The 27,927-nt window shown below is 43.2% G+C and overlaps 1 protein-coding gene across 1 annotated transcript in view; it reads right to left on the bottom strand.

Moving 5' to 3' along the window:
• The window catches only part of LOC139408299 (CDC42 small effector 2), a 75,698-nt gene extending 48,382 nt beyond the window's left edge, over positions 1 to 27,316 (bottom strand). The window contains exon 1 of the mRNA XM_071152011.1: positions 27,083 to 27,316. The gene's annotated coding sequence lies outside the window, so the exon portion shown is untranslated. The remainder of the gene's footprint in view (positions 1 to 27,082) is intronic.
• Positions 27,317 to 27,927: the final 611 nt, after the last annotated feature.

Raw genomic sequence — 27,927 nt, 5'->3', positions numbered from 1 at the left:
AACAAGGTTAAACTGGGCTAATTAGCTAAGTATAAATGTTAGACTACAGTACATTATAGCAAACACAGCTAGCTAGCTAAACTTGATGTGGTGCTAGCAAGCCCTGTTATGGCCTAATCTATCACCAAATTGTACTGTACAACACTGCCTCGTGTAAAAAGAGAGTTTATATTGCTGGCTAGCTACCGACAGCAAAATAACTTACTCATTTGTCATTTACCATCCCGAGTCCTGGTCCAGCTGGTCCAGGCTGCCGCCGCTACTCGCTGGTCTCGCAAATTGTCTCAACTCCAACTGCTACTCATGGAACAATGGATGCCTAGACAAATAATCTCGACTCTAAAGAATAATCTCAGCTAAAAGACCAACACATACAAATAAACAATCTATATAGCCCAACATATACATACAAAGTATGTACTGTATATATACACTTAGTGTATAAAACATTAAGAACACTATCCTAATATTGAGCTATTTTGCCCTCAGAACAGCCTCAATTCACCGGTGCATGGACTCTACAATGTGTTGAAAGCGTTCCACAGGGATGCTGGCCCATGTTGACTCCAATGCTTCCTACAGTTGCGTCAAGTTGGCTGGATGTCCTCCCCCCCTTCATCTACACTGATTGAAGAGGATTTAACAAGTAACATCATAAAGGGATCAAAGCTTTCATCTTGATTCACCTGGTCAGTCCATGTCATGGAAAGAGCAAGTGTCCTTAATGTTTTGTATACACAGTGGAAGTCGGTGGCGTTTCAGATTAGAGAGGGCGACTTTAGATTCTTATGAGCACGGCCTTATTTCTATTGCAGCATATTGGATGACTGTCGTTCATATTCCATTAACCTAGCTCAATGTAACTTCAATAGGTTTAGACTACTACATGATACTAAACTGTTCCCTATATCCATCATGAGGTTGCTACAACCTAGCCAATGAATGAAAGTTTACAACGTAGGTGCACAGGTCAAGAGAAATTTGAGTAATCAAGGTAAAACACTAACTGAATCAACGGAATGAATACACTCCTGATCACTCGCACACAGTTCACTTTCATAGCAGGCACATAAACAGCACAATCACTTTTCTCGTTGTATAATTCCTTCTCTCACCTTTTCCCTTCACTTGAGGACCTCAATGCCAAACAGCTGTCTGTGACCAGGTGAAAAATAAACATTGCAAAAACTTTATACCATAAAACGCTAACCGATACACAGACTACATCGTTGTCACCATATCAGCTTACATCATATTCAACATAGCAACTAGAACTAACGCGTTAGTAAATCCACTACAATCACGCAGTAGTGTAAAGCAAGCAGTTTAGCGGTTACACCGGCGGGCCCCAGTGGCAATAAATTAATCAAACCAAAAGCTTACCTTGACTTGGAAGAGCTCCCATGTTGGATAGCTTTAGCCAACTCGCTAATATAGCAACCATCTCTGTTTGATAGCTATAGACAGCTAGCTAACATAGCATCCCTCTCTGTTGGATAGCCATAGACAGCTAGCTAACATAGCATCCCTCTCTGTTTGATAGCCATAGCCAACTCACTAATATAGCAACCCTCTCTGTTTGAGCCGGGTGTTTGAGTAGGCTAGACTAGCTAGCTACATTCACTAGCTAAGTAAGCAAAAGTTAAGAAAATAAACAACTCTCCCTCTCGCTTCTTCATTTTTGAAGAAATTAATTTGTTCAAAACTGTTCAACTACTCACCACATTTTATGCACTGTTGCTGATGCATTCAGTACTAGATTCATTCTCTGTTCCTTTTATTGGGTGGACAACATGCCAGTTCATGATGCAAGAGCTGATCGGTTGGAAAACACCCTCCGGAAATCGTCATCATTACTGTGCAAGTCTATGGAACGGGGTGAGAACCATGAGACTCCTAGGTTTTGTATTGAAGTCAATATACCCAGAGGAGGACGGAAACTAGCTGTCCTCCAGCTACACCACGGCACCATCAACAGTGCATTCGGAAAGTATTCAGACCACTTGACTTTTTTCACATTTTGTTAGGTTACAGCCTTATTCTAAAATGCATTAAAAAATGTAATGTTAGGCCTGGTTAAGGGCGCTGTACTGCAGCGCCAGCTGTGCCACCAGAGACTCTGGGTTCGCGCCCAGGCTCTGTCATAAGGGAGGTCCGTGGGGCGATGCACAATTGGCACAATTGGCCTAGCGTTGTCCGGGTTAGGGAGGGTTTGGCCGATAGGGAAATCCTTGTCTCATCGCGCACCAGCGACTCCTGTGGCGGGCCGGGCGCAGTGCGCGCTAACCAAGGTTGCCAGGTGCACGGTGTTTCCTCTGACACATTAGTGCGGCTGGCTTCCGGGTTGGATGGCGCTGTGTTAAGAAGCAGTGCGGCTTGGTTGGGTTGTGTATTGGAGGACGCATGACTTTCAACCTTCGTCTCTCCCGAGCCCGTATGGGAGTTGTAGCGATGAGACAAGATAGTAGTTACTAAAAACAATTGGATACCACGAAATTGGGGAGAAAAAGAGGTCAAATTTATAAAAAATAAATAAAAACATTTTTTTTTTATGTTAATCATCCTACACACAACACCCCATAATGACAAAGCAAAAACAGCTTTTTAGATAAGTTTACAAATGTATAAATAAAAAACTCAAATATCACATTTACATAAGTATTCAGACCCACTCAAGGAGACTTGTCCCGAAGCCACTCCTGTGTTCTCTTGGTTATGTGCTTAGAGTCATTTCCTGTTGAAAGGTGAACTTTTGCCCCAGTCGGAGGTCCTGAGCAGTCTGGAGCAGGCTTTCCATCAAGGATCTCTGCACTTTGCTATGTTCATCTTTGCCTCGTTCCTGACCAGTCTCCCAGTCCATGCCGCTGAAAAACATCCCCACAGCAGGAAGCTGCCACCACCATGCTTCACCGTAGGGATGGTGCCAGATTTCCTCCAGACGTGACGCTTGGCATTCAGGCCAAATGGTTCAATCTTGGTTTCATCTGACCAGAGAATATTGTTTCTCATGGTCTGAGAATCCTTTAGGTGCCTTTTGGCAAACTCCAAGCGGGCTGTCAAGTGCTTTTCACTGAGGAGTGGCTTCAGTCTGGACAAGCTCCCATAAAGGCCTGATTGGTGGAGTGCTGCAGAGATGGGTTGTCCTTCTGGAAGGTTCTCTCATCTCAACAGAGGAACTATGGAGCTCTGTCAGAGTGACCATTGGGTTATTTGTCCCCTCACTGACCAAGGCCCTTCTCCCCCGATTGCTCAGTTAGGCCGGCGGCCAGCTCTAGGTTGAGTCTTGGTGGTTCCAAACATGAGGCCACTATAGGCGACCTTCAATGCTGCAGACATTTATTTTGGTACTCTTCCCCAGATCTGTGCCTCGACACAATCCTGTCTCGGAGCTCTACAGACAATTGCTTCGACCGCTTGGCTTTGTTTTTGCTCTGACATGCACGGTCACAACTGTGGGACCTTATATAGAAAGATTTCCAAATCATGTCCAATCAATTGAATTTACCACAGGTGGACTCCAATCAAGTTGTAGAAACATCAAGGATGATCAATGGAAACAGGATGCACCTGAGCTCAATTTCGTGTCTCATAGCAAAGGGTCTGAATACTTAAAATTAAAAAAATATATATATATGTTCTCGCTTTGTCATGAGTTGTGTGTAGATTGATGGGTAAAACTTTTTTTAAATCCATTTTATAATAAGGCTGTAATGTAACAGAACGTGTAAAAAGTCAACGGGTCTGAACACTTTCAGAATGCACTGTATTACACACATACATATTTGCTTTCCTTGTTTTCAAGGAAAATCACAGGGAGGAATAGGTATGGGGAAGGTTCTCTCTGGTCACCTGGAGGGGCAGATGTAAAATCATCCTCGGCTGACAACCAACCTGTGTTGCTAGGCGGGGTGGAGATGATGTGGGTTGGGGGGAAAAGTGCCTTTGACGTGGGAAGTGTGAAGGGAGGGCTTCTTCAACTGGATTCAAAGCTAATGGAGAAGCACATGCACACAATGCTCCATTGTTTGTAAAAAACCATGACAACCAAAGTTTACTTTTTTCCCCTTATAGTTTGTGTCAACTGACTGACAACTCCTAAGGCAGTTGGGTCAGATGATTTGAGGAAAGGCAAGAGCAAGACGTGATCTCAAGTCTCCTAAGCCTCATGGTTGTTGGGTTACTGTCCTGTTTAACAAGAGTTGCTTACATTATCTGTCAATGAAAACAACATTCGAGACATACGCAAATACATAGCACCATTATATGTCTACGTTACAATTAACAGATAAGGGGCCCAACTGTATTTTCCACGATCACGTGATGCTGCAAGAAAAGGAGTACTCGGAAAAGCTTAATGCTTTAATAACAAGTCTATCATAACCATTTCCATAATAACAAATTTGACCATAATGACTTCAGAATCCCAAGGTTCATGCTGCTACTACTAATAAACAGGGGCTTTGTGTGTAGAAACCAGGATCCTCAAAGTAGACTATAGCCTCACCATTCTTCTAATCAGGCCTGCAATGAAACAGAAAATATTTCAAAACATGTTTGAATGCAAAAGTGATAATGCTGTGGTATCTTTTCCAAAAACATTTCATGATATACAGTGGGGCAAAAAAGTATTTAGTCAGCCACCATTTGTGCAAGTTCTCTCACTTAAAAAGATGAGGCCTGTAATTTTCATCATAGGTACACTTCAACTATGACAGACAAAATCACATTGTAGGATTTTTAATGAATTTATTTGCAAATTATGGTGGAAAATAAGTATTTGGTCACCTACAAACCAGCAAGATTTCTGGCTCTCACAGACCTGTAACTTCTTCTTTAACAGGCTCCTCTGTCCTCCACTCGTTACCTGTATTAATGGCACCCGTTTTAACTTGTTATCAGTATAAAAGACACCTGTCCACAACCTCAAAACAGTCACACTCCAAACTCCACTATGGCCAAGACCAAAGAGCTGTCAAAGGACACAGGAAACAAAATTGTAGACCTGCACCAGGCTGGGAAGACTGAATCTGCAATAGGTAAGCAGCTTGGTTTGAAGAAATTAACTGTGGGAGCAATTCTTAGGAAATGGCAGACATACAAGACCACTGATAATCTCCCTCGATCTGGGGCTCCACACAAGATCTCACCCCGTGGGGTCAAAATGATCACAAGAACGGTGAGCAAAAATCCCAGAACCATACAGGGGGACCTAGAATGACCTGCAGAGAGCTGGGACCAAAGTAACAAAGCCTACCATCAGTAACACACTACGCCGCCAGGGACTCAAATCCTGCAGTACCAGACATGTCCCCCTGCTTAAGCCAGTACATGTCCAGGCCCGTCTGAAGTTTGTGAGAGAGCATTTGGATGATCCAGAAGAAGATTGGTTTCATCTGACCATATAACATTCTCCCAAAATATAACTTTTTGGTAAAAACTCAACTCGTCGTGTTTGGAGGACAAAGAATGCAGAGTTGCATCCAAAGAACACCATACCTACTGTGAAGCATGGGGGTGGAAACATCATGCTTTGGGGCTGTTTTTTGCAAAGGGACCAGGCCGACTGATCCGTGTAAAGGAAAGAATGAATGGGGCCAAGTATTGTGAGATTTTGAGTGAAAACCTCCTTCCATCAGCAAGGGCATTGAAGATGAAACGTGGCTGGGTCTTTCAGCATGACAATGATCCCAAACACACCGCCCGTGCAACGAAGGAGTGGCTTCGTAAGAAGCATTTCAAGTTCCTGGAGTGGCCTAGCCAGTCTCCAGATCTCAACCCCATAGAAAATCTTAGGAGGGAGTTGAAAGTCTGTGTTGCCCAGCAACAGACCCAAAACATCACTGCTCTAGAGGAGATCTGCATGGAGGAATGGGCCAAAATATCAGCAACAGTGTGTGAAAACCTTGTGAAGACTTACAGAAAACGTTTGACCTCTGTCATTGCCAACAAAGGGTATATAACAAAGTATTGAGATAAACTTTTGTTATTGACCAAATACTTATTTTCTACCATAATTTGCAAATAAATTCATTTAAAAAAATCCAACAATGTGATTTTCTGGATTTGTTTCTCTCATTTTGTCTGTCATAGTTGAAGTGTAGCTATGATGGAAATGACAAGCCTCTCTCATCTTTTTAAGTGGGAGAACTTGCACAATTGGTGGCTGACTAAATACATTTTTGCCCCACTGTATTTCAGCGTAATGGGTGCATCATCAACCCGTTTAACTCCGTTATCTCTGCTGCAGCTTACGAGTCAGCTTTCCTTAGTTATTGATCGGGTGCTCTACAGCATAGCAGCACGCAGACAATGCATTATGTAACAGAGAGCCCTGCAAGGTTCTCAGTTTCACACAGAACTGACAGTCAGTAAGTATTACAGCCAGAAGAGGACTGGCCACCCCTTGGAGCCTGGTTCCTCTCTAGGTTTCTTTCTCAGGTTCCTGCCTTCTAGGGAGTTTACCCTAGCCACTGTGCTTCTGGACTCCACATTGCTTGTTCTTTAGGGTTTTAGGTTGGGTATCTGTATAGCACTTTGTGACAACTGCTGATACAAAAAAAAAGGCTTTAGAAAATAAATTGTTTGGTAAATGAACGATCAGTTAGATAAAACAGATCCTTGACCCTATTTAATAATATCTGCTTCTGTTGCCAAGTCTCATAACGTAGCTGGCCTTCCCCTTTGCATTTGACTGGTGGTTAGCAGTTAAAAAGCCTGGTTTCTGTGATTAACAGTAGGCTAGCCTATTTTCCTAGTGGTGCATGTTCTTTTACATCATTCAGAAAAGTATTTTATCTCCTGCAAATCATTTTCCAGACAACTAGCCCGCATACAGTATAAGGGGGTAGAGTTTCTTTGTTGTGGCACATCCACCTGGTGTCCCCAATTGACCCTTTATTATTATTTTTTCCTTCGTTTTCTCGTGTCCTTTTCTGAAGAAAAAAAAACCTGCGTTCAGGTTCAACAAGAGTCTTTCAGTTGTTTTTCAACCCGTTCAAGACGGATCCAACTGCTATCAGACAACACCCATAACATATTTATTAGTGGTTTTATTTCTGAGGCGGTCACAAGGAAATTCAAAAGTTCTCTCAATAGACGACAGCTCAACTCAATTGTGGAACTAGAGGTGACCTACGGAACCAGTATGAGGTAACAAGTAGCACTAAGTCTAGGTCTCTGGGGGATTCAGCTTGAGAAATTGAGATTCCACTTTGACCACAGAAATGTTGAATCTCATAATCAGAAAACCTAAAAAAAAGGTCTGAGCAAGGAGATTAATCGAGCCCTCATTTTGGGTCTGGGCTGGGTTCCAAAATTATAACTAGACCCACAGCATTAAACCCTTTACGTACAGTTAAAATGTTCACAGCAAAGTATGAAATTCGAGCTAGCGGGATGATTGGGTTCCTTCTTGCCAGACAGTAAATGGATCAAGAGGCAGGATTTTGCGATTAGTCTCGAACGGATCACACCGATATCCCTCCGGGTACTTTCATTTAAAAAAAGCTGTTTCAGCTATCTGCAGATTCAGCTCGCCTGTCCTCAAAGGCAGACCTTCATTAAGTGAAGAATGCACCACCACCATGGCAACGAGAGGCAGGAGATAATTGCTGTGTCTTTAGCTGTTTGTTCTAGTGAAGGGAGTGACCGGGGAGGCCATCTCTGTTCCAGATTTTCTGGCTTTTAATCCAAACCTATATGTGCAATGCTGGATGACTCTGACATGGAAACTTGGAAGATGAATATTGGTTGACATACTACACACACACTACACACACTACACACACAAAAGTATGTGGCCACCCCTTTAAATAAGAGGATTTGGCTATTTCAGCCACACGCGCTCCTGACAGGTATAAAAATCGAGCACACCGCCATGCAATCTCCATAGACAAACATTGGCAGTAGAATGGCCTTACAGAAGAGCTCAGTGACTTTCAACGTAGAGCTGTCATGCCACTTTTCCAACAAGTCAGTTCATAAAATGTCTGCCTTGCTAGAGCTGACCCTGGTCAACTGTAAGTGCTGTAATTGTGAAGTGGAAATACCTAACAACGGATCAGCCTGTAATAGTCTGTCCTCGGTTGCCACACCAAAGTACCTCTGGAAGCAACGTCAGCACAATAACTGTTTGTCGGGAGCTTCATGAAGTCTAGGTCTATCATAACCGCTATCGATACTGATATCATAACCGCCATCGATAAGAGACAATACTGTGCAGCTGTATTCATCGACCTGTCCAAGCCTTTCGACTCGGTCAATCACCACATTCTTATCGGCAGACTCAACAGCCTTGGTTTCTCAAATGACTGGCTCGCCTGGTTCACCAACTACTTCTCAGACAGAGTTCAGTGTATCAAATCGGAGGGCCTGTTGGAGGGCCTGTTGTCCGTTGACTGGCAGTCTCTATGGGGGTGCCACAGGGTTCAATTCTCGGGCCGACTCTTGCTGCTGGTGATTCTCTGATCCACCTCTACGCAGACGACACCATTCTGTATACTTCTGGCCCTTCTTTGGACACTGTTAACTAACCTCCAGACGAGCTTCAATGCCATACAACTCTCATTCCGTGACCTCCAACTGCTCTTAAATGCAAGTAAAACTAAATGCATGCTGTTCAACCGATCGCTGCCTGCACCTGCCCGTCCGCCCAGCATCACTACTCTGGAAGATTCTGACTTAGAATATGTGGACAACTACAAATACCTAGGTGTCTGGTTAGACTGTAAACTCTCCTTCCAGACTCACATTAAGCATCTCCAATCCAAAATTAAATGTAGAATCGGCTTCCTATTTTGCAACAAAGCATCCTTTATTCATGCTGCCAAACATTCCCTCGTAAAACTGTCTATGCTACCGATCCTTGACTTCGGCGATGTCATTTACAAAATAGCTTCCAACACTCTACTCAGCAAATTAGATGCAGTCTATCACAGTGCCATCCGTTTTGTCACCAAAGCCCCATATACCACCCACCACTGCGACCTGTATGCTCTCGTTGGCTGGCCCTCGCTTCATATTCGTCGCCAAACCCACTGGCTCCAGGTCATTTATAAGTCTTTGCTAGGTAAAGCCCCGCCTCATCTCAGCTCAATGGTCTCCATAGCAGCACCCACCCGTAGCACACACTCCAGCAGGTATATCTCACTGGTCATCCCCAAAGCCAATTCCTCTTTGGGAGCCTTTCCTTCCAGTTCTCTGCTGCCAATAACTGGAACAAACTGCAGAAATCACTGAAGCTGGAGACTCATATCTCCCTCACTAACTTTAAGCACCAGCTGTCAGAGCAGCCCACAGATCACTGCACATATCCCATCTGTAGATAGTCCATCCAACTACCTCATCCCCATACTGTTATTTATTTTGCTCCTTTGTACCCCAGTATGTCTACTTGCACATTCATCTTCTGTACATCTAATCACTCCAGTGTTTAATTGCTATGTTGTAATTATTTTGCCACTATGGCCTATGTTTTGCCTTACCTCCCTTATCCTCCCTCATTTGCACACACTGTATATAGACTTTTTCTATTGTATTATTGACTCTGTTTATTCTACTTTGTAACTCTGTTGTTTGTGTCGCACTGCTTTGCTTTATCTTGGCCAGGTCGCAACTTGTTCTCAACTAGCCTACCTGGTTAAATAATGGTGAAATAAAATAGAAAAAATGAAATCGGTTTCCATGGCCGAGCAGCTTCACACAAGCCTAATATCACCATGCGCAATGCCAAGTGTCGGCTGGAGTTGTAAAAGCCGCCACCATTAGACTCTGGCACACTTGAAACGCTTTCTCTGGAGAGAGAAACGCTGATTGCGAGCCAGGCCTAACCGCCCAACATCAGTGCCCGACCTCACTAATGCTTGTGGCTAAATGGAAGCAAGTCCCGCAGTAATGTCGCAACATCTAGTGGAAAGTCTTCCCAGAAGAGTGGAGGCTGTTATAGCAGTAAAGGAGGGACCAGCTCCATATTAAAAACACCTGCGATTTTGGAATGAGATGTTTGACAAGCAGGTGTCTACATACACAAGTACGTTGTGTATTTCTCACTGTTGTGGACGAGGGCCTCAGCTAGCAAAATAGTTTAGTCTAAACATGTCCACTACAATCCTTCAAAATTGGTGCAAAGGTTGGAGTGAAGAGTCAATAACATGGATTCTTAACACTGTTTAAGACCATTCAATGGGGTCATCTTAGGGTCAAATAAGTTCCCTAGTCACAACAAACTAACATTTTGTATGGTCTGATAAGTGTACATCACATTAGTTAGACTAAGAGTATCCTGCCCATTGTTCTTCACAATGACAGGAAGTACAAACAAAGGAGTCGGTGGGCTTTAAAAATAACAGTTTTACAGTACTGTGGTCTTGAGGGAGGGTTTCTCTAACATGCAGGCTACTTGATAATGTTTGTGGAAGTCCTTCATGGAACTGTGATGCAGTGCGACCGAGCAAATTTCTCCTGTCAAATTTGGTCACAGTTGTCAGTGCAAGATTAGAGTAGCTACTTCAATCACAAGTTAAATCATGTCCGTAATACCGATTGTTGAATTCCAATTAAAATCACATGGTGATCCGAGTAGTGCGACTGAAAGGATAAAAATGTGGTGTAGCCGAAGCCAGAAACTCCTAGACATATCTAATTCTAATGGCGCCATATTTAGTTCCTACAGTATCCACTGTCCAGGTCTTCTTTTTATTGGCAGATGGAGTTGTAACTCGGTTGATTGGCATCGCACAGAGTACGTAATGCTCTGGGTGTTTTTTTTTTTAAAAGGCCCAGTGACAAGCGTGCGCTCCAGATGTGTGTTAACCCCTTGGCTTCAGTCTCAGGACAGTGATATCGCACACCCAACCCGGTCAGACTAATGAATAGTCGTGGGGAAAACTCACAGGTCGAGCACACAGCGAGTGTAGACATATGTTGTTAATGTCCGATTGCACATTTCCATTACATCTTATTCAGTTCAACACGACTGTGATGAAACAAGATGTGTTGGCAAAGAATGTGACAGCCTAAAAACCCCCATTAAAATCCTCGCTGTTAAACCACTCAAACATGGGAGTAGCAGAGCTTCGAACGAGTGTTGGTTGGCCTGGAACCATATAAAAAGGGTACATACAGTGGCAAGAATCAAATTGGATCTTCATCCAAGTCACAACAGACAAACAGTGTGCTTCAACAAATAACACAATTTATTGAGTTTCAGGTCTATATTGAATACTTCATTTACAAATTCACAGTGTAGGTTGGAAAAAGTAGGTGAACCCCTAGGCTAATGACTTTTCCAAAAGCTAATTGAAATCAGGAGTCAGCTAACCTGGAGTCCAATCAACGGGACGAGAATGGAGATGTTGGTTAGAGCCGTCTTGCCCTATAAAAAAAAAAAAACTCACAAAATTTGAGTTTGCTATTCACAAGAAGCATTGCCTGACGTGAACCATGCCTCAAACAAAGAGATCTCAGAAGACCTAAGATTAAGAATTGTTGACTTGCATAAAGCTGGAAAAGGTTACAAAACTATTTCTAAACGCCTTGATGTTCATCAGTCCACAGTAAGACAAATTGTCTATAAATGGAGAAAGTGCTGACACTGTTGCTACTCTCCCGAGTGGCCGTTTTCTGCGCTGTGCTCTTGCAGTTTGCTCAATGAGGTTAAGAGGAATCCTAGAGTGTCAGCTAAAGACTTACAGAAATCTCTGGAACATGCTAACATCTTTGTTGATGAGTCTACGATACGTAAAACACTAAACAAGAATGGTGTACATGGGAGGACACCATGGAAGAAGCCGGACAGATGAAACTACAGTTGAGTTGTTTGGAAAGAACACACAGCACTACCGATATGTGTGGAGGAAAAAGGCACAGCACACCAACATCAAAACCTCATCCCACACTGTAAAGTATGATGGAGGGAGCATCATGGTTTGGGGCTGCCTCAGGGCCTGGACAGCTTGCCATCGACGGAAAAATAAACTCCCAAGTTTATCAATACATTTTGCGGGAGAATGTTAGGCTATCTGTCCGCCAATTGAAGTTCAACAGAAGTTGGGTGATGCAACAGGACAACGACCCAAAACAGAAGTAAATAAACAGAATGGCTTCAACAGAAGAAAATACACCTTCTGGAGTGGCCAAGTCAGAGTCATGACCTCAACCCGATTGAGATGCTGTGGAATGACCTCAAGAGAGAAGTTCACACCAGACATCAAGAAAATTGCTGAGCTGAAACAGCTTCGTAAAGAGGAATAGTCCAAAAAAATTCCTCCTGACTGTTGTGCAGGTCTGATCCGCAACTACATAAAACATTTGGTTGAGGTTATTGCTGCCAAAGGAGGGTCAACCAGTTATTAAATCCAAGGGTTCATATACCTTTTTCCACCCTGCACTGTGAATGTTTACATGGTGTGTTCAATAAAGACATGAACATGTATAATTGTTGGTGTGTTATTAGTTTAAGCAGACTGTGTTTGTCTATTGTTGTGACCTAGATGAAGATCAGATCAAATTTTATGACCAATTTATGCAGAAATCCAGGTAATTCCAAAGGGTTCACATACTTTTTCTTGCCACTGTCTATCTACATGCTTCCAGTACACATGCATTGTAAATTACATAAAAAAAAGGTTACAATTCAACACATGAGCCCCAAGGGACAATTATACTTGGAATCTATGACTGATAGCCTTTTACAGAGGGGAGGGAAGGGTCTTAAAACATTGGAGGATCTCCTAAAAAGAAACATATGGGTACTAGATTAGATTAGAGGGTTACTGAGCATCCTGCAGTGTTGACTACAAACACACTGCTTAGCAGTACAATGCTCTCAGGGGAAAATGTAAGCCTACACTGTGTGCGCGTGTTGGAATAACAAAAACCTCAAGTTGAACAAGGTAAAACTAGAGGTAGGGCCTGGATGACTTAAAAAGGGTCTTCATGATTAATGGATTGATTTTAATTAGAAACTGGGTCGTTCGAGCAACGTATGTTGATTGGCATTAGTGGTATGTAAGACTGTATACTACGGGTATGACAAAACATGTATTTTTAGTGCTCTAATTACAATGGTAACCAGTTTATAATAGCTGTAAAGGCACCTTGGGGTGGGGGGGGTTGTGGTATATGGTCAACATACCACAGCTAAGGGCTATATCCAGGCACTCAGCGTTGCGTTAAGAACAGCCCTTAGCCGTGGTACACTACATGGACAAAATATGTGGAGATCTGCTCGTCAAACATCTCATTCCAAAATCATAGGCGTTAATATGGACTTGGTCTCCCCTTCGCTGCGATAACAGCCTCCACTCTTCTGGGAAGGCTTTCTACTAGAAGTTGGAACATTGCTGAGGGGACTTGCTTCCATTCAGCCACAAGAGCATTAGTGAGGTCGGGCACTGATGTTGGGCCTGGCTCGCAGTCGGTGTTCCAATTCATCCCAAATGTGTTCAATGGGGTTGAGGTCAGGCCAGTCAAGTTCTTCCACACCAATCGACAAACCATTTCTGTATGGACCGCGCTTTGTGCACGGGGGCACGGTCATGCTGAAACAGGAAATGGCACTCCCCAGACTGTTGCCACAAAGTCAGAAGCACAGAATTGTCTAGAATGTCATTGTATGCTGTAGCGTAAAGATTTTCCTTCACTGGAACTAAGGGCCAAGCCCGAACCATGAAAAACAGCCACGTGTGTATATGCTCCTAAAAACCAATGAGATGGGTAGCCAGGCGCTAAAATAGAACTTGGTTCTATGTGTAACGCTACCCACGTACCATCTCCTCATTGGTTTTTAGGAGCATATACCCACGTACCATCTCCTCATTGGTTTTTAGGAGCATATACCCACATAGGTGATTGAAAGATGACGTGAGGTTCACACTCCAGTCGGTAGTGGTAGTGCATCTTAAAGTTGGTTGCCAACCGCCATATGAAGTCCAACAATGTTTATATCCCAGGACAAATTAGCTAGCAACAGCAAGCTAGCTAGCTAAATTGCCATAAATGTTGAATGCTTTTTGACCTGTGACCAAATTTATATAGTTGGTTCAGAGTTTGCGATGATATTTCAACCTGCGTGTCCTGATCACGTCTGGTGTGGGTGGACAATATCAACGTGCGGTCTGGTCAGCATGTTAGGCTTGTGTGCGTCCATGGAAATCCATTTCATGAAGCTCCAGACGAACAGTTATTGTGCTGACGTTGCTTTCAGAGGAAGATCGGAACTCTGTAGTGACTGTTGCAACCGAAGACAGATGATTTATACATGCTTCAGCACTCTCCAGTCCCGTTCTGTGAGCTTGTGTGGACTACCACTTTGAGGCTGAGCCGTTGTTGCTCCTAGATGTTTCCACTTCACAATAACAGTACTTACTGTTGACCGGAGCAGGTGTAGCAGGGCTGCAATTTGACATGTTAGAAAGGTGGCATCCTGGGACAATGCCACGTTGAAAGTTACTGAGCTCTTCTGCCACGTTGAAAGTTACTGAGCTCTTCAGTAAGGCCACTCTACTGTAAGACTGTGTGCTCGATTGTATACACCTGTCAGCATTGGGTGTGGCTGAAATAGCAGAATCTACTAATTTAAAGGGATGTCCAGATACTTTTGGCCATGTAGTGTATATTGGCCATTTACCACACCCCCTCTGGCCTTATTGTTGAATTATAATAATAAGGAAGACAAACGATATGGGAGGGGATGACTTGTGTAAAGCATTAGCTTCGAGGCGTGTCCCTGGGCCTGAAGCTCTTGGCAAGACATTTCATATTATTCATTTCACACACCCATTCACATCTGAACAAAAATAATAATATGTGCTCGAAAATGATTGAACTTATTTCAAAATATACAAACAAATAACTACTATTCAACATTTTTGGAGTTGCAGTTCCACCTGTACATGTGAAAGCATCTTTTAAAATACCCATAATTCTCCTCTAGGCTGCATTACTAACAGACTCAGACCCCCAAACCCCCAATTAGTCCCCTTTCTGACCTGTTTGAGGGGTTAAGACCAGTTCTGTGTGGATTTGTCTTTGGACTTGGTACTGGCCGGAAAGGTTGGTTTGTGGTTTACTGCTTCTACCAGCCTAAGCAATGGAAGCAAAGACAATTCAGACATTGACATGAGAAAGGGCTTACAAATCAAATTTTATTTGCCAAATGGTTAGCAGATGTTAATGCGAGTGTAGCGAAATGCTTGTGCTTCTAGTTCCGACAATGCAGTAATAACCAACAAGTAATCTAACCTAACAATTCCACAACAACTACCTTATACACACACACGTGTAAAGTATAAAGAATATGTACATAAAGATATATGAATGAGTGATGGTACAGAACGGCATAGGCAAGATGCAGTAGATGGTATTGAGTACAGTATATACACATATGAGATGAGTAATGTAGGGTATGTAAACATAAAAGTGGCATTGTTTAAAGTGGCTAGTGATCCAGTCACTAGCCGTCTTTCAATGAATGGGTTCTGCAAGTCCAAAAAACATACATTAGAAAATATTTGAGCACATCTCATTTATGACATAGTACACATCAATTACAAAAGTCGTACCGCAGTGATTTTTGCAATTGACCGAAGTTTGATTTTTTTTTTTTTTTTTTAAATGCATTTTTAAAGTTGAGTGCATACTGCATAACATATCTTAAAGAATCAGCTTCAAAAAACAGAGGCTCAGACTGCTCTACAGAAGCTAATTTACACAGATCTCGCATTACAGATTAGTCTCGGATCCTTATGATCAATACCAATCCAACAATAGCGTAACAATGCCGATGACTACTCCCTATGCAGTTGAACTGAATTCAGACAAGCTTCAAAGCTTTTGCTTCAACTGCTGTAGTGTAAATCTAAGGTCGAGACAAACGTCTGCTAATTGCATCGTGACCTTCAGCGAAAGGGCAAGTAGGCAGCAATAAAGAGGAAGACTTAAATATCAGCCGTCTCTCTCTCCAGGGTGAAAGAGCTAGATTCCCCAGTGCTAGCTTTCTGATGTCTACTGCGTTAACTCAGAATTGGCGTCAGCACGGTTTTGCTCAAGGTTGCATTCAGGGCTATAGGCATTTCCATTGGTCACTGCCAGATCCCAGCCAGGCATAGATTCTATAGAAATGTAGTAGAGTACTTCCTGTGTCCAGTGTGCATGTCCAGTATAATATTTTTAAAAAAATGTCCATGCAGCCCAGATCCAACCACCAACTGACAGGGTGGTGATAAGTAGTATAAGCAACAGATAACCCTTGTGATGCTGTAACACACCAGTGCCTCTGCTGATTACAGTTTACAGCCATGCTGGTGTGTGGAAGGAGACTGGGCTTGACCACTGAGCAGATAACAGAGCCTGTGAAGGGATGTGCTTTGGTTTTGGATGCCACGTGTGAGCAAAAGCACTGATAACTGCCACCCAAATTTAGGGCAGGGCAAGTCCACGGTAAACGGAATTACGTGTCAACTCACTTTAAAAATGTATGCAAAAAAAAAAAAAAAAAAAAAAAAAAAAAGGAACCGATTACAAAAGTTTAACAAACCATACAACTATAAAAGGACAACGACTACTTTTAACCATTTCCACAAACAAACAAAAAAATACAAAAACGAATTTAGTTGAACTGTGCAGATGCAAACATGTTACAGAATTTCTCAGGTTTTTATGCAACCACGTTTTCCAAAAACTTGAATATCTTCTCCACATTAAGATTTAAACAGGTCTGCAGAAAGATTGGTGTGTCAGCTACGACATCTCTTTCACATAGAGTTGATCATGCTATTGATTGTGGCATGTTGTCCCATTCCTCTTCAATGGCGAAGTTGCTGGATATTGGTGGGAACTGGAACACACTGTTGTACATGTCATCCATTAGCACGTTTGGGATGCTCTGGATCGACATGTCTGATGAGTATGCAGGGAACCAGGACATTTTCAGCTTCCAGGAATTGTATACAGATCCTTGCAACATGGTGCCATGCATTGTCGTGAAATTCTTTGGTTGTGCAAACCCAGTTGTTTCATCAGCTGTCCAGGTGGCTGGTCTCAGACAATCCCGCAGGTGAAGAAGCCGGATGTGGATGTCCTAGGCTGGCGTGGTTACACGTGGTCTGCGGTTATGAGGCCAGTTGGACGTACTGCCAAATTCTCCAGAACAACGTTGGAGGCGGCTTATGGTAGAGAAATAATCACTAAATTATGTGTCACCAGCTCTGGTGGACATTCCTGCAGTCAGCATGCCAATTGCATGCTACCTCAAAACATGAGACATCTGTGCCATTGTCATGTGTGATACAACTGCACATTTAGAGTGGTCTTTTATTGTCCCCCAGCACAAGGTGCACCTGTGTAATGATCATGCTGTTTAATCAGATTCTTGATATGCCACAACTGTCACCTGGATGGATTATATTGAAAAGGAGAAAAGCTCACTAAAACAGGGATGTAAACAAATTTGTGCACATAGAAAATGTATGGGATATTTTATTTGAGCTCATGAAACATGGGACCAACACTTTTTTTTGTTGTTCAGTATAAATATACTTGTTGATATTAGTTGGCAGGGTTCATCACGTCAACATTATTGTGTTGATGTATTTATGAAGCCTTTTAAGACCTTCTGGTAGATGTTTTCTCAGACCCCCTTTTCCATCCATTTACGCAGAAATCAAATCCTTTAACTTACGCCCAATTTATAAAGATGAAAAACCTTAATTAAAAAAAAAAAAAAAAAGGAGAGTCTTACCTTTCATTTGACACCCAATTTGATATGCTCCTATAAAACTTCACACGTTGGTGCTCATGGGTCCTTTTACATGGAAATGCCTGGCACCAATTCAGCCAAACTTCAGGGGCTAATTATCACAACGGTAAATGTTCACAGGTAGAAAAGCTGGAGCACACAGAGTATAAACGTTTTCCTACAGACAGACAGACACCACCATGTTTAGACAGCCCTCCATACAGACCAGAGGTCGACCGATTCATCGGAATGGCCCATTAATTAGGGGTGATTTCAAGTTTTCATAACAATCGGAAATCTGTATTTTTGGACACTGATTTTGCCGATCTGACTGAGCGGTGGTAGGCAGAAGCAGGCGCGTAAACATTCATTCAAACAGCACTTTCGGGCGTTTTGCCAGCAGCTCTTCATTGTGCGTCAAGCATTGTGCTGTTTATGACTTCAAGCCTATCAACTCCCGAGATGAAGCTGTAACCGATGTGAAATGGCTAGCTAGTTAGCGCGCGCTAATAGCGTTTCAAACGTCACTCGCTCTGAGCCTTGGAGTGGTTGTTCCCCTTGCTCTACATGGGTTCCCCCTGCTTCGAGGGTGGCTGTTGTCGTTGTGTTCCTGGTTCGAGCCCAGGGAGGAGCGAGGAGAGGGATGGAAGCTATACTGTTACACTGGCAATACTAACAGAACATCCAATAGTTAAAGGTTAATGAAATACAAATGGTATAGAGGGAAATAGTCGTATAATTCCTATAATAACTACAACCTAAAACTTCTTACCTGGGAATATTGAAGACTCATGTTAAAAGGAACCACCAGCTTTCATTTGTTCTCATGTTCTGAGCAAGGAACTGAAACGTTAGCTTTCTTACATGGCACTTATTACACTTTTACTTTCTTCTCTAACACTTTGTTTTTGCATTATTTCAACCAAATTGAACATGTTTCATTATTTATTTGAGGCTAAATTGATTTTATTGATGTTTTATATTAAGTTAAAATAAGTGTTCATTCTGCATTGTTGTAATTGTCATTATTATAAATAAATAAAAATGCATTAAAAAAATAATAATAAAAAATTTAAAAATATCTAAAAAATTTGGCCGATTAATCGGTATCGGCTTTTTTGGTCCTCCAATAAATCGATATCGGCGTTGAAAAATCATAAGCGGTCGACCTCTAATACAGACAGCCCTCCATACAGAGAGCCCATGTGACTCGACATGTCTTGTCACTAAGCAGAGTAGTTGCTATGGATACTGAACTGAGGGCCAAGGCACTTATTTATAAGCGGGAAAAGAAAAAACTTCATTAATTTGCTCACTCTCTTTCTGAATGTGCCCAATCATTACTGCACTGGTGCAATTACAAGTCAGGCCCACACATGAGTTACACTGATTCATAACCCAAAATGATCTTCTGGATTGAAATCACAATTAGGTAAACTGACAGCAGCGCTCAGGAGTTGGCTAAGGAAACAATTCATTCATGAGCTTTTAAATCTTTCAGGTTCTACACAGATATGATGTAAAACTGTGTTACACAAGGAAGCTCACCCGTTCGCATGCAGACGTTGTACTGTTTGGCTGCATGAGCCCCAGTGAATCCAGATGTCACAAAATACGTTCAGACGAGCTTGTTCATAGGCATAACCAGCTATCATAATGCTTTAAAAATGTGGACTTCTTTGGGAATTTCGTTTGGGAGGGCAGTAGAGCAGTAGGCCTAAGTTTCAATTTGTGGCAACTGCACAAGGACACCTACTTCAGCCGGGTTATATACAGCTGCATTGGTAGAATATGCCCTGCAGCACTACTGGAAGAATGGAGTCTTCACTCGATTAGAGAGTTTGTTCATCGTTGATGTGGTTACGTCATGCTATAGGTTTGCAACTTCTTCTCTTGGCTGTTAAATCACCCGCTCTCAGTTTGTTAAGTACGGCTTGTTTCCTTGATATTACAGATAGCAAATATAGGACAGGTCTGAATGTGCAAAGCAGGGACGACTACGGAGGGTGTTTTATCATTCCTCAGTCAGACGCCAGCTGTAAGCGATGTAGGGGGATTGTCAGATAGGGCCCCTAAAGTGGTTCAGGGATGACAAAAAGGAGACTATCATTTCGCATGCCTTTACTTAAGAGGTAATGCCTCCATTTCCATTGGGCGTCCCCGTGTGGCGCAGCAGTCGAAAGCACTGCATCTTTGTGCAAGAGGCAGTCCCTGGTTCGAATCCAGGCTGTATCACATCCGACCGTGATTGGGAGTCCCATGGGGCGGCGCGCAATTGGCCCAGAATAGTCCAGGTTTGGCCGGAGTAGGCCGTCATCGTAAATAAAACAAATAAAATGTCTTGAATTTTTTTTTTTAATGGGGGTTGATCAACGACATACCCCCTTGCAGGACATCATTTTCCGTTATAGCGGGCTTTCTGGGTTTCTCCAAACCCCTGTGGTTCTCTGTTAGGTTAAGTGCATGGATCATGAGCATGCCAGAAGAGTGTTTTGTCTAGATTTGAGGTCACAGCCTCAGTCAGTCTCAAACCACTTAACATGTCAAGACTCAGCAAGTAAAGCATCTGGGGAAAGGCAACAGTGTTAGTAAAACTAGGTTGCATTTTATGCGTAGTCAAACATTTTCCAAGTTGTATGTTTTTTTCAGAAGCACAACATAATAAGTCTCCAGCCAATGCAGTGGATGTGGTCTAGTAAAGAGTTCCCACCATTGACATGACAAATGTAGGTTTTACACCGCTTTTCTCAAAGTACTCGGAGAGGAAAGAAACTACAAGAGAATGTTATTCATTAACCACTCCAACTTTTATTCTCCAACTTTTAAAATGTAATGAAACTCCAGCAAGAGCAGGCGTCGTCATGAGAATAAATTATAAAATGGTCCATTGGGGGTAAATGTTTTTTTACAAAGCCAAAATAACATTTAATAGATTATGATCACTTTGTTGGTCAAGGTCCAACCGAAATGTGACTTCCGCTTTTAACCCAATCCCTCCAAAAGACACACATACATAGACAAGTTTTGGAGGGGCAGAGGGCTGCCACATTGGGTGCCCGGGGAGCCCTTGTTGTGGGGAGTTAAGTTCCTTGCTCAAGGACACAATGGCAGGCAATGGCATCTAGAATTTGATACTGGTAGTAGCCCTCCGGTTGCCAGCTCACTGATAGATTTTTCCCGGGACTTGAACTGGCAACCCTCCAGTTGCTGGCTCGCCTCTGACTGCAAGGCTACCTTCATTTATTTATTAATATATTAGCCTACTCGTTAAAAGCTAGAATCCTTAATTGAAACAAAGTGGTCACCTCACCTCTTCTGTTTCCGTTTTTAAAGCTGAGGGCTGGGCCTAGAGAAATGTAACCACTCAAAATCAGCTATGGATGCAAGGAATGACCATCAAAAATATAGTTTTAACCATGTTTTCAGGCTATATACAGTGTTTGTTTACATTTACTTTGTTTGGCCTCCCGAGTGGCACAAAAGTCTAAAGCACTGCATCGCAGTGTTTTAAGTGTCACTACAGATCCAGGTTCGATCCCAGGCTGTCATGCAGCCGGCTGTGACCGGGAGACCCATGAGGCGGTGCACAATTGGCCCAGCGTCATCCGGTTTAGGGGAGGGTTTGGCCAGCCGTGATTTCCTTGTCCCTCTAGCAACTTGTGGCGGGCCGGGCGCCTGCAAGCTGACTTTGGTCGCCAGCTGGACGATGTTGTTTCCTCCGACACATTATGGCAGCTGGCTTCTGGGTTAAGAAGCCAGACTTCCAGGCTTGGCTGGGTCGTGTTTTTCGGAGGACGCATGGCTGAACCTGAACTGAGAACAGGAGGTATTTATAAGTTATATTCTTTAAGAATCAAATGGGTATAGGGTATGTAAAACATTCAAACAGGTCAGGGGGTAAGCACTGCAAAGTGCAGGACAGCCAGGCCAACCCTGGTCTGATTAGTGTACTGGTCATGATAGGGGCATCCAGTGAGGGTAGGCCTACGAGGAGCGAGGGTGGGCCTACGTGTACCAGGAGCGAGGGTGGGCCTACGTGTACCAGGAGCGAGGGTGGGCCTACGTGTACCAGGAGCGAGGGTGGGCCTACGTGTACCAGGAGTGAGGGTAGGCCTACGTGTACCAGGAGTGAGGGTAGGCCTACTTGTACCAGGAGTGAGGGTAGGCCTACTTGTACCCTCACTCATTGGGATCAGCGAACCATGAGGCATCTGCCACGTACACAACCAACCAATAAATTACTTTAGCCAGATTCCTCCGATTCTCTTTAGCAGTGCCAGTGTCTGGCTCAAAAGAACCCCAAAGAAAAACAGAGCTGAGGGTCTTCGATAAACACAATGCTTGAAACAAGAGGGGCGGGCAAGGGGTTTGTGTGTGTGTGTGTGTTGTGGACCACAGCTGATTGAGAGAGAGCTGAGAAACAAGATTCGACAACACAGCATTGCAGGATAAATATGATATGGGGTTGTGGTGTAACAGAATGTAGTTGATCCGTACGGATCACCCACCACGGTTCGACACGCATGTGAACCATCACAGTGTGAAATGCAGTTTTACTGCCACGGTTACTTTAAAGTAATAATTCCCTAAATCTAAGACCGATGCGTGCTGTGTTTTACTCTGAAGGTTGATTTGATTATTATTATTTAAAAAAAAAAAATGTAAGCAGTTGTGTGTACTGTTCACGTGAACGGAGCATGTTGAATTCCAACGAATCAAATCCTGGATGCTCGCGTTGTAAAAAGCAGAGAAGAAGAAAAGAGCAGTGACAGCCACGGCTAGCGGAGGAGCTTACGACCTGGAAAAGCCTCCCGCTTTATTTAAGTCTCATGTAGGGGAGCATTTTGGCTTCCCTGACAAATATGATGACAGAAGGAGGGTGGTGGGAGAGCACCATTACGGTGTGTAGGCATTGAGCCACAGAATCGTGGAAATACATTGAGCGTGGCCACACATTTTTAAAGCATCATCACCCTGGTGTGTCAGTGACAGGAGCCAACTCAGCCAAGAGACAACATTTAAGCAGCCCTTTGCTGCAGAATCAGACCGGGCTGAAGTCATCACCAGATCTATTGGGATGTTTATCACTGCAGACACGAGGCCATACTCTGTAGTGGAAAACAAAAGGTTTCAAAATATGGTGAAAGTGCATGAGCCACGCTACGAAGTCCCCTGGCTTCCACTTCAGTGTGAAGATCGATCCAGATCTTTATGAACAGGAAAATATCAAAATTGTCTACGAATTATCCAAGGCATCCTCTGTTACCCTCACCACAGACGGCTGGACCTCCAGGGTAACAGGAAAGTTACATGACTGTGACTGTTCACTACACCACAGACGGCTGGACCTCCAAGGAAACGGAAAGTTACATGACTGTGACTGCTCACTACACCACAGACGGCTGGACCTCCAGGGAAACGGAAAGTTACATGACTGTGACTGCTCACTACACCACAGACGGCTGGACCTCCAGGGTAACGGAAAGTTACATGACTGTGACTGTTCACTACACCACAGACGGCTGGACCTCCAAGGAAACGGAAAGTTACATGACTGACTGTTCACTACACCACAGACGGCTGGACCTCCAAGGAAACGGAAAGTTACATGACTGTGACTGTTCACTACACCACAGATGGCTGGACCTCCAAGGAAACGGAAAGTTACATGACTGTGACTGTTCACTACACCACAGATGGCTGGACCTCCAGGGTAACGGAAAGTTACATGACTGTGACTGTTCACTACACCACAGACGGCTGGACCTCCAAGGAAACGGAAAGTTACATGACTGTGACTGTTCACTACACCACAGACGGCTGGACCTCCAGGGTAACGGAAAGTTACATGACTGTGACTGCTCACTACACCACAGACGGCTGGACCTCCAGGGTAACGGAAAGTTACATGACTGTGACTGTTCACTACACCACAGACGGCTGGACCTCCAGGGTAACGGAAAGTTACATGACTGTGACTGCTCACTACACCACAGACGGCTGGACCTCCAGGGTAACGGAAAGTTCCATGACTGTGACTGTTCACTACACCACAGACGGCTGGACCTCCAGGGAAACGGAAAGTTCCATGACTGTGACTGCTCACTACACCACAGATGGCTGGACCTCCAGGGAAACGGAAAGTTACATGACTGTGACTGCTCACTACACCACAGATGGCTGGACCTCCAGGGAAACGGAAAGTTACATGACTGTGACTGCTCACTACACCACAGAGGAGTGGACCTCCAGGGTAACGGAAAGCTACATGACTGTGACTGCTCACTACACCACAGAGGAGAGGACCTCCAGGGTAACGGAAAGTTACATGACTGTGACTGCTCACTACACCACAGAGGAGTGGACCTCCAGGGTAACAGGAAGCTACATGACTGACTGCTCACTAAAAGGAACCACCAGCTTTCATATGTTCTCATGCTCTGAGCAAGGAACTGAAACGTTAGCTTTCTTACATGGCACATATTGCACTATTATTTTCTTCTCCAACACTTTGTTTTTGCATTATTTAAACCAAATTGAACACTTTATTATTTATTTGAGGCTAAATTTATTTTATTTATGTATTATATTAAGTTAAAATAAGTGTTCATTCAGTATTGTTGTAATTGTCATTATTACAAATAAAATAAAGATATCGGCCGATTAATCGGTATCGGCGTTGAAAAATCATAATCGGTCGACCTCTACTACAGACACGCCCTCTTCATAGTCACAAATCTGCCGCAGGTACTGCTATGAGCAGTAGCAGAGTGGAAGCTAGAGAGGCTCAATAGCAATATCCCAACCACCACAGATAATGCCAAGAACCAAGTAGATGCAGTGATAGAGGCTGGACTGGGGCCACAGATAGCTTGCTTTGCACATGTGGTCCTCCTTGGGAGGACCAGGGAGGTGGTTTCCTTTTTCCACCGGAGCACAACAGCCGCTCATGTGCGTAAGACCAAGCAGGAAGTGTAACAGCTACCGACCCACAAGCTCATACACGATGTCACAACAAGATGGAACTCTGAAAAAACAAAGACATCATCATCTTGTCTGATGATGACATGAAAGTGGCAGAGGAGGTCCTCCAGGTGCTCAAACCCCTCAAAACGGTTACAACCCTATTGAGCACTGAAACTGCACTGTCTGTGTCCATGATCCTACCTCTGAAAACAAGGATTCTACAATCCATGGACCCAAGTGAGGAAGACAGCACCATCACTAGAGATGTCAAGGCTGCCATTAGAGAGGACATGAACCCCAGATACCCCCCTAATGTACAGGACTACCTTCATATATTTACTACACTGGGTCCAAGGTTTGAGTCCCTGCCTGTTCGAGTCCCTGCCTGTTCGAGTCCCTGCCTGTTCGAGTCCCTGCCTGTTCGAGTCCCTGCCTGTTCGAGTCCCTGCCTGTTCGAGTCCCTGCCTGTTCGAGTCCCTGTCTCACCTAGAACCTGCCCTACACCGGAGGACATACAGTGATTTCACTATTGAGATTGTGGCCACTGAAGAGGTAAAAAAAAAATTGTGTATGCGAGCAAGGAGGTCTTACAACCCTGACTCAGTTACACCAGCTCTGTCAGGAGGAATGGGCCAACATTCACCCAACTCATTGTGGGAAGCTTGTAGAAGGCTACCCAAAACGTTTGACCCAAAGTTCAACAATTTAAAGGCAATGCTAACAAATACTAATTGGGTATGTAAACTTCTGACCCACTGGGAATGTGATGAAAGAAATAAAATATTATAAGAAATCCTTCTCTCTCTATTATTCTGACATTTCACATTCTTAAAATAAAGTGGTGATCGTAACTGAGTGTGCCAGTTTTAAATGTCTTTCCACCACTAATTTCCACCTAATACCTCAGTGGTGTTTCATGTAGGCAAGTTCTCACAGTACGAGTCAAGCACAATTTGGCAGTTTGCCTGCCCTTTGACTCCCATGTGTAGGCCTACACTAGCCTGTTGTAGGGAGGGTAGCTAAAGTAGGAACCAATTATGCCCTACCCTACCAGCATAATTGAAGGTAGAGAGGGATTATAGGCTACAGTTTCTACAGAACGGTTCCATTGTGGTGACTATAAGAGGTGCAATGACTCATTGTATTTCTGTCACCTAACCACAACATTTTGTGTCAAATAAAAATGCATTGTTTTGCTTGTGAAATATTTGCAGTTTTCACAGTTTGTAAACGGAAAACGGATTGCATCATTCATTAGTTGCAAGCAGAAAATTCCCTGACACCGACTATTGTTGAGATAAAACAATAGCTATATTTGATCATACTGCTGTCCCTATGCTATAGCATCATGTAAAATGTATTTAGCCATATGTACCATGTATGTAAATTGGTGTTCAGATTAAAGAGCCACCTGTCAAAACCGCTAGTAGAATGTAATGGGCTAATGTGACGCTCCAATAGCCATTACAGGAAAGACATCTCTACTTTTTGGAGCAGAACAGATAGTCTCGCCAGGTTAAGGCTGGTTAAAAATTATCTTCGTTCTCGATTCGGCCAAATATGTACCTTCTAAAATGTCTGTGTCCTGTTGAAGGTGGTTCGTTTGAATTTAGAAAATGCACCGTTATTAAAATAAATACATGTTTTGCTCCATGAAGTAATCCAACAATGTGTTCGCCACCATGTTGTCCATTTCAAATCTTCTCTCATTGATTGAGACAGGTGGGTCCATCCCAAAGTGCTGCACACCGGTCTCGATCATTGAGAGAATATTTGAAATAGACAAGATGGTGGTGTACACATTGTTGGATTACTTTATGGCGCAAAACAATTATTTTTAACAAAATGAGTATTTTATCAATTCAAATGAACCACCTGCAACTGGACACATACATGTCAGATTATACATGTTTGTCCGAATCGAGAACGAAGACAGTTGTATCCTCAAATTAAATGATCTGTGCTACACCAAACAGTACCTATCCTGTAACGGCTAATGGAGCATCACATTAGCCTGTTATAATATGTTAGCTAGATACCATGGTGTACACATTGGAGATCTAGCTAGTTAGTCTACAACAGATACACAGGAATAAGTAGCTTACTAGTAGGGACGTCAAAATTGCAGGTGTTCCCCGCAACTGAATAGCTTGCTCTAGTACTGGTTTACTTTTTGTACGCTTTCAGCTTTCAGCATTCAGTGAGTAATTTCCTTGACAGCACGAATTCAGATGAGGAATAAATGATTTCAAATAACACTGGGTCATTCAATGCTTTTCCCTTCCACTCCCAAAACACGAACAATGCTATATTCTTCAGGCATATATCCTAGAACTAACGTTGGATAAGCTTTCATCAAGGTAGAACGAACCGCAATCTTACCAATATCAATCGACCCGTTCAGCTGATGATATCCCAATGCAATCCTCCACCAATGCGGAAAATGGTTGTTTCACCTGTGCAAAGGAACCTCCGCGAGCGTGCAGTGATTTATTCGCAGAATAAAACCGGTACCGATGCCTGCCGTTTTCACGGGCGATGTTTTGAAGATTTTAAGTTAAAAACCATGAACGTAACCTTCTTACTACTACTAGCTACACACTATCCGAATTGAATAGGGAGAAATCCGTCGGTATCAGGCGGGAGAGGGGTTGACATAAGAACACTCCCACTGGAAATCTCTAGGAAAAATATTGTACGCCCAAACAGCGCCCCCTAGTGCTACATTGTAGTAGTCAATAGCAGTTCCACTCCTGACAAATGCACAGGCACTGTAGTTCTAAATGCATTACATCAAAGACAGTACAGTATGAAAACTGCTTATCCAGTCCCCGATCACACTAGTAGGCGTTTTCCATAGCGAAATTGGCTAGCTTAGCGCATGCGTAGAAACACGTCACCGGGTCTAACAAGTCTCTCTTGACGAACTGCGCATGTGCATGTCGTCCAATAAAAGGCACCCCTTGGATATAAAGTTGTTTTTGACGAAAATGAAAACGTCTCAGTTTGTCAATCTTACGAGGTTGGAGTAATAATATATTAATTTGCTTACGACATTGGCTTGAATCTAGGTTGTGCCTTTAGATTTCGAGAAAATAAACAACTAAGGAATACTTTTGCACTTCTCTCATTGACTTCTCAAATCCCAAACACCGTTCTGGTCTGTTTGGTCTATTTTGCAAGCGTTCCCAGAAGTCACGCGATGTTGTGCCTCTTGGTTTAGAAAC

This window comes from Oncorhynchus clarkii, chromosome 5 (genome assembly GCF_045791955.1).
Source record: "Oncorhynchus clarkii lewisi isolate Uvic-CL-2024 chromosome 5, UVic_Ocla_1.0, whole genome shotgun sequence".
NCBI classification, from domain to species: Eukaryota; Metazoa; Chordata; class Actinopteri; order Salmoniformes; family Salmonidae; genus Oncorhynchus; species Oncorhynchus clarkii.
Note: the sequence above shows the minus strand (reverse complement) of the source record. Positions and strands in the feature narration are given on the sequence as shown.